This window comes from Ambystoma mexicanum, chromosome 3p, assembly GCF_040938575.1.
Source record: "Ambystoma mexicanum isolate Mex_15411 chromosome 3p, UKY_AmexF1_1, whole genome shotgun sequence".
NCBI classification, from domain to species: domain Eukaryota; kingdom Metazoa; phylum Chordata; class Amphibia; order Caudata; family Ambystomatidae; genus Ambystoma; species Ambystoma mexicanum.
The window spans coordinates 395,593,714-395,605,901 of NC_090925.1; the positions used below are offsets into that span (position 1 = coordinate 395,593,714).

The 12,188-nt window shown below is 47.7% G+C and overlaps 1 protein-coding gene across 1 annotated transcript in view; it reads right to left on the reverse strand.

Moving 5' to 3' along the window:
- RAB22A (RAB22A, member RAS oncogene family) overlaps nucleotides 1-12,188 on the reverse strand; it is a 711,558-nt gene that overhangs the window by 27,718 nt on the left and 671,652 nt on the right. The window lies entirely within an intron of this gene.

Sequence of the window (12,188 nt, forward strand, 5' to 3'; positions counted from 1 at the left end):
GGTCAGAGATGGAGTATGCATGATGTCGTGGAACACATTGCTAGAGGTCTATAGACTAGGAAAATCCCAATAGAACAGACACATTTGCACAATTTATCTAGGGTGTAAAGCATATGCATCCATTAATGTAACATGTTTAGACTGTGCTTTCCAAGAAGTAAATTGCATTTACAGACGGTGTTAATTGCTATTTTGCATTTGATTTACATCGAATTCTCATGGATGTTGGTGTCATCGCAAAGGGAGCAATTGGTATTCATAAGGCTGTGAAGTGTGACAATAGGATTCGCTGGAAAATCGGAGCAGGTGGGGGTGGTCTTGGATGAAATGGCTTTAAGGAGATACGTTAAAAGGACATTAGAGAGTTGCTAAAGTTGTGATGGTAATAAGGGTTCCATGTACTTTGTGTCCTACAAGAAAGGCATGCGATCTGGCCTAGCATCAGGCCGCACCCATCCATGACGAGATTACTAGGGTTGTGCTAGTGGTGTTTGCAAAAAGTATGGCATCAACCAGGGCTCTGCAGCTTAATTTAGTTGTGGCCTCGGCAGGTTGCCATTTTAGAGGCTCAGAGCATGACATTATTGGTAGGAGTTGGGAAGGCACTAGGCTTCTAAAGTGCTGTGTGCACTAAAATGATAGCATCCACCACATAGACGCATTGTGGTGTATTCAGCAGTGACATGGCAGTTTATGAAAGATGCCCAGAACGCATAGTGTCACTAAGGATTTGCAACACAATGAATTCAGCAATTATGGTAGACTTTGTGGTTAGCATTGCCAGTAAGATGTAGAATGAGTTACAGACTAGAAGGCAAATAATACATATTTGCTTACTCTGATTATGACTGGCAGTTTTGTAGTTGGCTAAAATGGGGCGGTATGGCCTTCATCCAATGGGTGGGTTAGACCACATTGAGTGAGAGATCTTATAAACACTTAAGGACTGTTGTAGTACAATTCATGTCATATGTCCTCAAACGTAATTACTTGAAACCTCAACGGATGCCTGCCTCGATCATTGCTTCCATTTCAAATTTTATAAACCATTCTGAACGACTGCAATTATTATTTCTAGACGGTTATATAGGCCATTCTGTTTAGGACTTTGAAGAGGGCATCAATTCTAGAAAAGCATTGCTATAGTTGACCGGTTTAATCATATCCATCCTGGGATTCTCTCTTGAAATGTATTGTCAAATTGTGCATCATTAATGAAGTACATTGGGCCAGTAATATTGATTTTGCAATTGAGCGCACATCATTGCCAGTTTCTGTTATGTGCAGTGAAGGCACACCTCTGAACACTCAAACCAGAGAGAATACAACCCGCTAGGGAAGAAAAGCCCAAGTCGATCTTTTAAGAATAACAAGTTTAATCTCACACGCAGATGAGGGCAACAGCAAAGAACTCTGCTGCTAAGAATGTTCTGCTGAAAAGTAGTACAAGCAGAATCTTCTAAAACAAAACATCGCCATAAGTGATGCTGTACATACAGTAAAAACCTGCGCGGATGACTGGATAGACCCTATACAGGTGCTGCCTCTAGCTATATGGGATGGGAGTTTATTGGTCCGAGCCCAGTACGGCCGTCCGTCCTCCATCACGTTGGTGCTGCGGGGCTCATTTTCACACTTCGAAGGTCAGAAAACAATTATACTCCTACTATACAGCTTTTTTTAATCACTCATACTGTGCAACTGCAGGCCTTAAGACAGACACACAGGAGGTTCAAGGGCACTCTAACCTTCACACACACACATTTCATTCACTCCCTCCGTCCTTCCCTCCCTCCGGCCATCCGGCCCCAAGGTCTCCACCCTCGTTTTGAACTAGAATGTATCCCTCCCAGCACCTTGCAATACAAATCACACGATTGTTGCTTCAACGCTACACCCTGTCCATCCTCTTTCAACATTTCAGGACTTGTTACTTTGGGGTTGGTGGTCAAAGGGCACCTGGTGTCCTGGAATTCTGGGATCTTAGGGTGTAGTCCATTATATGGGCTATAACTCGAGTTCACTCCGGAATGGGCTGGGTCATACTTTGGCCAAAGTGGGATGACATGCATACCAGGCACCAGCCTCTGATCGCGGCCTTGTAGGGCACATTATTCTTGGGCCGAAAGACACATCTTTGCAACACTTTTGAGAACAATGAATAAACAGTGTGGCGGGTGGGGGTGCGAACTGTCCTCATGGGAGCTCGGGCATTTCTGTGGCCTTGAGAATTTGGACCTAGTGCATGTTATGCCGCACTTAATGTGCAAGCCTTCTCTTCTACCTATGATTAATGTCTATGCAAAAATAGCAATGTCGCCCGTGCCTTGGGCCACACCATATGGTTACACTATAATTGGTTATATTAGCATGGGGTCCTGCAGGATGGTAAGGCGTCCCTCACATTGTCCTCTCCCTCCCCTGTGGCTCATCACAGTGCTTTGAACGCATATCGCCTTACTTTAAAGTGCCTAGAGGGGTGGAGGGGCTGCCCCATTCCCAACATTCCCTCCTTTCGTTACTTCTACAGTAACAAATTCTGGAATAGTTCTGTGCTTTGCTCCCCATTTTCTACGTCTACATATGGCTTATTCCTCTTTACTGGCACCCACACCCTGCACACTGATTGTAAACCCCCCACCCCCATGCCTACACGCATACTCCTCAGGTGAACAAGTCATGTAAATGCATCCTCCTTTCCCTGCCAGGTCTACCCAAACCTCTGTGTAATTTACTGGATCAGGGAGTGGGGAAATGATCATGTGGTATAGAAGATCAACTTCATCTCCATACGGGATGGGGAACCTTTCATATTTGGGGCCACCCTGTGGGACATCTGTTTGTACTTCAATGTTTTTTATTTCGCAAGGTGCTTCCATCATTCTTGCGCTATCAGGTGCCACAGTGCCACAGTGGCACAGCATTGAATGACCAGGATGAACACAATGATGGGTATTAACATCTTCACGATTGCTCCTAGCCACGATGGGGCCCAGTCAAATGTCATTCAGCCAGTCACTGTCCTGAATTCCTCCCTCTTTCATACAAACACACAGGCCATGGACAGCTGCAATGATGTGGGATAATGATGCATTTTCCGTGTCTTTTGAAGGTAGGAATGTACAACAGGAATCGGCAAATTCTTTGCAAACCCCACCCTCCATTGCTAACATGTCGAGCACAAACCGATTCAGCATTGTCATGAGTCTTAATGCCCGCAACTCACGCTTGATCACGTTGAACCCATTCTCTGTGTCGTTCGCGAGCTGGACCAGATCCCACCTCACGATTTGCAGCCATTTGGCATTGGCTGCAGCCTGCACTATAGAGAGGCAAAAAAGGATTCTGCTGAACTGAAACGCCTATATTCTTCTGGTATTTCAGCAAGCAATGTGGAAGAGTCTTTAGAAATGTAATTTGATCTTTTCATCCTCTGTGGTTGTTGAAAATGTCTTTTTCCTAGCCAGATGAGGGGCTCTTGCACAGGCACCAAGCTCTTATCTTCATTCTGCACTGTGGGAAAACACGTTGGCCCCTCTGTAGGCATCACTCTCCACTTCAGGTGTTCTTCTTGGATTACTAATAGCACTGAATGATATGTGGCCAGCGAACAACAGCCCCTCCATGATGCTGGGAGGTGCAAGTAAGCTTGTCGGCCACAGATCCAGTAGTAATCCATCAATGCCACCATTCCTTTCTTCATATCAGTGATCAAGAGTTTTATTACAATGTTTGTTTGCTACGGAAACAGTCTATATTCTTCTTCCTTGTGCACTTGCACCGGCTTTTCCATTCTTGCAATCCACGTCAGTTTGGAGATATGCTCTGTCCATATTTGCGCACAGAAGTTGACCACTCGTGTTATCCTTTGCTTGCTATAGGTTACCGGCCCTTTTGCCAAGCAAGGTAGTGTGCTGTCCTGCCAATTATTACTGATATACTCCCGCCCCTTCACCTTCAGATAAGGTAACTCCACACACTTTATATTCCTTGGGTCTTCGGTGCATTTTACAACATCTGGGCCCACCATTTGCAGTTCCACACTGTGTGCCTGGAACATTCCTTTTATTCTGCATAGCGCAAGTTGGACCAGGCATTATGCCTCTATAATTGGGACTGCTTGTGGCACTATCACCTTTGGAGCCCCTGACGCATGTGGAATGAATGAAGACAAATAACAGCTCCCATTCACAGCATTTCTCCCCACACCACTCATATCAGAGTACCATGAATTAGTGAACTCGGGGTGATGAATATCCACAATCACATCAAAACCCAAGCCTTGATACGTACCATACTTTTGTCATATGCCTCTTCATTCTTCTATACGCATCCTCAAGGATGGCCGCTTTAGCAGTACTGTCAGAAATATCATATCATTTCACAGTGCTTGACAATCCCCTGCTTGTTGTAAAGAACCTATTCTCTGCCTTTTTCACAGACGTAACCTGCAGGTTAGAATCCTTAAATCCACTTATTTTATTATTGTTCACATTCGTATTGATATATGTAAATCCACTCGTATTATCAACACTTATATGCATCGTTCCACTTGGATAATATACAATCCTATTTCCCCCACTGCCCCCTTTATAGGACCTCTCCCTATAATGCCCTCCCCAATACACTCCCAGTAGTACTAGTAATATCACACACACCCCTCCATCAATTACTTCCCACTATAATATATATATTTCCACACTCTCATTTGTGTCTCTACTTAAACTATCCCCTGATCCAGTAGAGCTTGTATTGTATTGTGTTCCTAATGCCCTCCTCTCTTGACAGTGCATATGTCTTACCCTGGGCAGCACTGCATCTGGCTTCAGGGTTATAAGCACAGGTGTTACATCTTTCAATAACCCCATATCATATGGATTTGTAGTCCACAACGGCAAGGGCACGTGCTGTAAATCATTAAAATAAAAAAATAAAAATGGGGACGGAGTTACTGCAGCCATCAAAGGACATTGCACTCTTTGATACTGTATCATTATGTCACATGGGATGTAAATCTCCAGTATTATTTCCCCCTCTGTCGTTATTCTCAAACAGCTCGTCATCCGTCGCCACCTTTAACTGCAGTGTTGGGTCTACACAGAGCACTCTGCGCCACTCACACCCGTCCCTATCCATTCCTAATAGGACAATCCTGTTAGAAACGAACAACCCCTGTAGGTCCAGCGATATTGTTCCTGCCACCACCTTGGGCAACCCAGTTTATGGAAAAATTAAATTAGTGGCTACTCGCCAGTATTTCTTGCAATCTGGGGCACCGCTTTCACAAGTACCGTAATACCATAATAAAATGTCCAGGTCCACAGGAATCCCACGGACTACCACCTCACTTGTCATTGCCTAGATTATCAACATCGCCCATACAGCACACATCCCAGGCGTGGAACAGACTACTCCATAGTCTGAGAAGAGTACAGTCATGTTTAACATACAGGTCCCTCGCCAGTAAATTGACAGGAGAACTCAGAATACAGTAAGGGTGCCCTTACTACCTTCCCTCCCACCTTAACATCCAACTCCTCAAGATATTTTCTTGACAGTGGAAAGTTTCCTTCCAAGATACAGCAACCAGAGTCCACCATGAATATGAATTGCTTATTTTCTATCTCCGCTGCCACCAATGGTTCCTCTTCAGGATGGGTAGTCATCGGCAAGACCGGACACGCGAGTGCTCTCCGTGGGCTGTCCTAATCAGGATATGTTTGTTCCAGGGAATGAAAATGGGCTACCTCCGACCACTGCTGCTCCCCCAAAGGGAGTGGCAGCCCCACCTGGTACCCTATTTACTGTGGCAACACTGCCCTGCTGTTGCTGCGGCAGGTGCCGCGCTTGCGTTACTGGTGTTGCGGATTATGAGTTTGGTATTGTACTCCTGGTTCTAGTACCCTTGACCGTTGCTGGTACCCTAATCCTTGAGGTCCTTGGCCCTACTGCTGCGGCCCATAATTATACCCCACTGCGGACCTGCTCCTGGGCTCCCTTGCAAAATGCCCCCACCTTAAACAATTCCAACATTGAGACGTCCGAACCCACCTCCACTGGGTCCAAACCCCCCCTCCTCTTGCTCCTCGAAATCACCTTCTCCCTCGCTGTGGCCATCCTTATTGCAACTGTGGGCTGGGGTACTGTCACCCCAGCCCCACTGTCCTTGTCCTCCTTCCGCCCACAGCACCGCAATAGTGGCACTCAAATTGCTGAGTACTCTGTTCCTTCCACTTGTACTGGCGTCGGCACAGGCACCTTAACTGCTACTTTAGCCAATTTTTTCTCCACCAATTTACCTTCATCCCCACGAGGCCTTTGCGCTGTTTCCCTCTCCTGCTCCTTAATCCTTTTACAATGATGCACTATTATACTCCATTTCCGGCCATCCCTTTGCCTCAATACCCACAATCTTATCCAGCGCCTTCAGCAAGCACCGCTTTACGATAAAATAAAAGAATGGCATTGATTGATTCCACGGCCCTCCAGTCTTTGCTCTCCATTTCTCTTGCAGTATAAGAATACATCTAGCTGCGTCCTCATCATCCACCATGGAATACTGCATTAAAGACTGCAAATCGGGAGTATCCGTGAAGGCCCTTCATAATGCGTCCCATACCATTGCCCTAGCTTCATTAAATGATGCTCCATCATGTGCGTAATCCCGCAGGGTTACTCCCGGGTATCCAGCCTTAACCGACACCTCCCCAGCCTGATCCCCAAACTCAGCAAACAATAGGCTCTTAAGATCCCCTATCGCTAGGGACACCCCTGCCGTTTGTTTTTCAAACTCATATCCACTTACTCGCCCCTGCTATGAGCTGTGGGAGGGCCTTAATTAAATTATTCTTATCCATTTGGGGCCAGGACACATACTGTGTCCTCCCTTCCCCCTTATGTATTTAGAGGCATCTGCATTTTTGCTCTACTTCACACACCCTTCTTCACAACTTTTTTTCTCTTTACTAATGCCATCCGGCCGGCCCGGTTCAGCAACCTGCCTCCTGCCCATATGCCTTCTGCTTGGGGGGGCATTGACAGCCGCGTCTTCACCCCTCCCTTCTTCAATCGAATATTCTGTGAACGTACCAGCATCCCCTTTCTCCATATCTTCTCCCAACACTGCATTCTCCTTTCCCAAAATAATTCACCCACCCAGGCTCCTTTCTTTCTCAACACCTAAACGTCTTATACCTTCAGTATCCATCTTGAGCAATATTTCCCCCAATTGCCACTCTTTTGATCCTTCTCTCAATGCACTTACATCCCTTCCTGTTCCTGGGGATGTCTGTAACCTTTCCAGTTCCGCTAGTAAACCTGTCAACCTACCTTCGAACTCCCTAGACCAGCAACCCGTTGATGCGGGTACATCAGGCAGTTGGGTGTTCAGAGGTGGGGGAGTGGTAGCCTGTGATGTTACCGATGTTGCGGGAGACCCTGCCGCGGCAGAAGGGGGTCCCTATCACTGGAGGTACATTACTTGGATTAGTGTACCCTTCTGCAGCATATGTCAAGGGATATAATCCCGTAGCCTCCCCACTGGCACCTCACCTTCTCCTACTCCCTTTCTGCACTTCCCATCCCTCTGTCAGGCAAAGGTTGAATGCAGTACCCTTTGGGAACACTTCAAGCAACTATGACTACAGGTGTAAGCAAACCAACCTGTGGTACAAGTCTGTACTACACAGTTTTGGTAGCGTGTTGAGCAGCCAGGCATATCTCAAGAGCGGAAATGTGAGCAGTAATGATGTAACACAGAGGTCTACAATCACAGGTGTTCAAATAAACTCTTACACTCAAGGTTTCTTGGTTAAATACTTATTAATTAACCAGTCAGTTATACAACATTCCATAGAAGGAGGCAATCCCGTAATAACACAAATATACTTCAATACTGTACATGTGCTCTATTGGTGATCCTCCCCAATGCTAGTGGCGTCTATTTCTTAGTAGCCCCGCAAAATCACTCACGTGCCACGCACGCTGGCGCTTGCTTGTAAACACAAGAAACAAGAAACTCAACGTCCCACCCTCCTCCACCACCTTCCTTGCATGCCGCCACCACTCCACAAGATCCTCCACCACCACACTGCGACACACACAATTACTGCCCATTAGGACGTGCTCCTCACTCACAAAGTAGGAACACAATAAATTAGAACAATACGCTAAACTAGGAACCACTACTTGTTCCAGGCCTACTACTTATACAAGAACATTACCCATACATTTATATCCCTCCTTTAAAAAGTATAACATCCTGTGGTACCACCTTCCCTCCCCTTCCGAGGGGCTCCCTGCCTTACCTTTCTCTTACATTATAATACTTTACCGAAACATTCCATTCATAATACAAAATGTTAACAAAAATCCCTACCCTCCTCGTCACGTCACGTCGATGACCTCGCTTTCCATGTACTCACCCCCTCTTTGACACTTCTCCATGCATCAGTCCCCTACTTGTCATTGCTTACAAGAATCTACTCACATGTGCGTGCTCACACAAAGTCCTCTGTCCTGGGGTTCCAACACCGGCCTGCACTCTACTCTGAGCTGTGCCCTGCTTCAAAGAGCAGAGAGGACTTTCCTTAAAATGGCTCCTGCTAAACCACTCCGAACACGTGTTTTTAAGGGGTCTGTCTCTGTAGGTGGGCGCTTCTCCTTCTGGATAAGTGGCTTCGAAGCCTCCGGATCACGTTGGGGTCACCAATTGAAGGCACGCCCCTGAATGCTCACACCAGAGAGAATATAACCCACTAGAGAAGAAAGGCCCAAGTCAATCTTGTAAATTGTAAGTTTAATCTCACATGCATTTGAGAGCAACAGCAAAGAACTCTGCTGCTAAGAACATTCTGCTGAAAAGTAATTCAAGAAGACTCTTATAAAGCCAAAAATCATCATAACTGACGCAATACATACAGTAAAAATCTGTGCGGCTAATTGGATGGACCCTATGCAGGTGCTGCCATTATCCATATGGCATGGCAGTTTGTTGGTACCAGCCCAGTTCATCAGGTGGGTGCTGTGGGGCTCATCTTCTCACTTTGAAGGTCAGAAAACAAATTATTTATACTCTTATACAGCTCGTTTATCACTCATACTGTGCACTTGGCAGGCCTTAAGATGGACACAGGAGGTTCCAGGGCACTTTAACTTTCACACACACATTTCACTCACTCCCTCTGCGCCATCTGGCCCCAAGGTCTCCGCCCTCGTTTTGTACTATAATTTATCCCTCCCAGCACCGCGCAATATAAATCACACAATTGTCACTTCAACGATACACCTTGTACATCCTCTTTGAACATTTCAGGAGGGTTGGTGGTGAAAGGGCATCTGGTTTCCAGGAATTCAGGGATCTTAGGGTTTAGTCAGTTTTATGGGCTATAACTCGTGGTCCCTTGGGAATGGGCAGCTCATACTTCGGCCAAAGTGAGATAACATGCACACCAGGCGCGGGCCTCTGATCATGGCCTTGTAGGGCACATTCCTCTTGGGCGAAAGACACATGTTAGCAACACTTTCGAGAACAATTAATAAACAGTGTAGTGGGTGGTGGTGCAAACTCTCCTCATGGGAGCTCGGGCATGACTGGAGATTTCTGTGGCCTCATGGATTTGGACCTAGTGCTTGCAAGCCTTCTCTTCTACCTATTATTAATATCTATGCAAAAATAGCAATGCTGCCCGTGCCTTGGCCCACACCATATGGTTGCACTATTATTGGTTATATCAGCACGGGGTCCTGCTGGACAAGAAGGCATCCCTCTCACATTCCGCCCCAATCCCTCTCGCTCATCACAGTGCTTCAAAGGCATCTCACCTTACTTCAAAGCATCTGGGGGGTGGGGGGAACAGGGCTGCCCCTTCTCAACAGCGGTTAGTACATTAGTTCCAGATTGCATGGTATTGATATAATATTGCATTTTGTCCAGCGAGCACATTCTGGTCAGATAACACTTAGAAAAGAAAGGTTAAATTCCATTGGGCATTAGTAACACAATAATGTCTAGTTGGTCATGCAGCCATTTCTCAAGAACACCAGGAAAATCACAGAAAGTAGTTGTCACACACGACCTTATTCAAAAAAATAAAATAATATATATATATATAAAAATGTAAATGTTCGTTTGTTCAAAATCTTAAATCTCAGAAAGTTCTTCACAGACTGCTTTGAAATTTTGACACAACGTTGCATTCGAATAGGCGTGTGTTTTTATATACCTACTATACATAGATGTCACACCTGTGACAGGTAAAAACATGCTTTTTCTGAAAAATAGTGCCATCTGTTGGATGTAAAAAGCAACACAGGCTATCCTAAATATTTTAGGATTCCATTTCAATGTTTTCGATTTAGAATGACTCAAAAGGCGTGGCTTGGAGCTGCCGCAAGTGGCATGGCTCCTTACGATCTCCGAGCACCGAGCGAAATTGTGGTGGTTCTCCTCTCCGTTTTCACCTAGAAATTATGCGCACGGACTGAGGAAGGTCTGGGGCGTCTGTCGCTTGAAAATCTTGCCTCTGCGCCGCCGGAATCAAGATGTTTCAGCCAAGTAAAGAACACGGCCTAGTGCGGAGAGGGAGATCAGAAAATGGCGGCCGCCTCCAGCTGGAGTTCTGCTGACCACTAGCAGGGGGAGAGTCGCCGCAGCCGACCGGGTGCCCATCAACCACCAACCCGACGGCGGATGTGGACTAGCGGGAGCGGAATTGGGGGCCGGGCCGTGGCTGAGGGGCCCCAGCGGTATTGATGAATCCTGCGTCGTGGGGAGTCGATGGCGGCCTAAGTTCTTCTCATCGCGCTGGAGCTTGATCGGCCCGGCCCCCGGGGGGGGGGGGGCGGCTCTGAGGGCGCTGTGACTGCAGGTCCTGCGGGACACCCGGCTGGTTGACTGCGTCTTGTTCGGCGTCCACCTCCGGTGGAGTCCCGTCCGGCGGATGCTGCGGGTCCTGTTCCTGGTTGCAGCTGCTTGGGGGAGGCCCGCCTGGGGTGCGGCCGCGGCTGACCGGGCAGGCCGCGCTGCCTCTGCCCGGGATTCCCCTGTCCGGGGGAGGAAACACCCGACACTGTCTCGCCCCGTGTGAGAGGCTGGGGGCACAGCTGCCGGCCCCTGAGACTGCTGCTGAGACTGCAACTGCATCTCCCGGGGGTCTGGGTTAAATCCTGAAGCTAGCTGGGAGGGAGTCCACCACCGACCCAACTGTACGCTCCCCCATAGAATCCCAGAGGGAGCGGCCTCCAACTACTAGAAAAAGACACCCCAGCCCCGGCTCAGCAGCACAGGAGATCCTGGGGGCCTCAAAAACTCCTGACCTGGCTAAACCCATCAGTGCTGCATTCTACTACGCTGGTTCCTGCAGCAGGAGACTGCACTTGGAACTAGGATCATTAAGCCTGAGTGGGGAATTGTTCACGCAGGGGTCCAGCAGATCCGGAGGGAGGCGGAGGCCGCTCTCTCACCCACTACATTGGTGCACAGACCTGGAGGAGCTCCTAGCCCGTAGAACATACTGGAACTGCTCCGCCTGAGGGCTGCCCTTCCTACTACCTAGTAGGGGTTCACTGTATATCTGAGGGTGAGGAGGCGGATGGTGGACCCTTCCCTCCCACGGGGAGGTCATTTGATCGGCAAGGGAAATAAACAAACGCAGCACTAGTGAACGCTCCTCTCAGCGAGCCGATGCCACACACCTCGCCCAATGGTGAAAAGTGGCAAATCGGCCAAACAGGCGGACATAGTGACGCTCATGAGTGGTTCCACTTCAGAAAAGGCGAGGAAGGGGGGACACACATCAAGAACCAGCTCTCGAGGCCAGCGTGGCTCCAGAGCAATCCGCCACCAAAGCAGACCTGAAAGATTTGCTTGATGCCCTCACTAAGGAGATCCAGAGAGGTACCGAAGAGGTCTCGAGGAAGATAAACCTCCTGGACAAAAGAGTGGCAGAAGTTGAGTCCCGCACGGCGGAATTGGAAAATGAGTGGTGTGACCAGAAGTATGACTGGGAACAAGGACAAGACAGAATCACAGCCCTGGAAGCAAGGTGCGAATTGCTGGAATCAAAGCAGGAGGAGGCAGAAAATAGGTCATGGCGCAACAACATCTGCCTCAGAGGCATCCCATCCTCTGTCTTGGACTCAGATTTAGAAGGATACGTGTCGGACCTAATTAGATTTATAATTACGCT